The 557-nt window shown below is 52.4% G+C and overlaps 1 protein-coding gene across 4 annotated transcripts in view; it reads left to right on the top strand.

Annotated features, from left to right (window-relative positions):
• Positions 1-557, top strand: part of B3GLCT (beta 3-glucosyltransferase) — a 64,814-nt gene that overhangs the window by 57,200 nt on the left and 7,057 nt on the right. The gene's annotated exons all lie outside the window — the stretch shown is intronic.

Here is a 557-nt window from a genome sequence, read left to right as displayed (position 1 = left end):
CACTGTGCACACACGTGCTCCGACGGCAGCGGTCCGTCCAGGAGGACGGTGACCGTGCATCTGCCCAGTGTGAACAGAGCCGTCAGTCAGAAGATAACGTTTTTCCCCTTGAAGAGACGGCCCCCCGTGGGGGTGACCCGCCCCCCCACCAAGACTGCGTGTCAGGGTGGTTGCTGCAAACGCCCCTGTGAGTCGTGATCGCTTCTGGGCAGCCCGTTAGTTTTGATCGTCTGTTTAAATGAAAAAAATAAGTTGGACGTAGGTTATGTTTTCAGAAACTAAGTCATTAGACTTTATCCGGTGCTTACAAGTCACAACTGCGAAAAGGCTAGTGTAGAAGTTTAGACTCAGCAATTAAGTGAGGTTTGTGCTATAGGTTTCAAATGACAGTTAAAAATCAAATGATTTTAAATGGAAGCCTGATCTCTCACTGGGAGGGGTTGTAGCCCACTTTACGTGGGCGGTCAGTGGCGTGCCCAGTCCTTCCTGTCACCCTGCAGTCAGTGCTGTGGGGCCGTGGGAGGCCTGCATTCAGCGCCCCTTGAATTCCTCCCGCA

The sequence above is a fragment of the Pteropus medius genome, unplaced genomic scaffold (assembly GCF_902729225.1).
Source record: "Pteropus medius unplaced genomic scaffold, Ma_sr-lr_union100, whole genome shotgun sequence".
NCBI classification, from domain to species: Eukaryota; Metazoa; Chordata; class Mammalia; order Chiroptera; family Pteropodidae; genus Pteropus; species Pteropus medius.
Note: the sequence above shows the minus strand (reverse complement) of the source record. Positions and strands in the feature narration are given on the sequence as shown.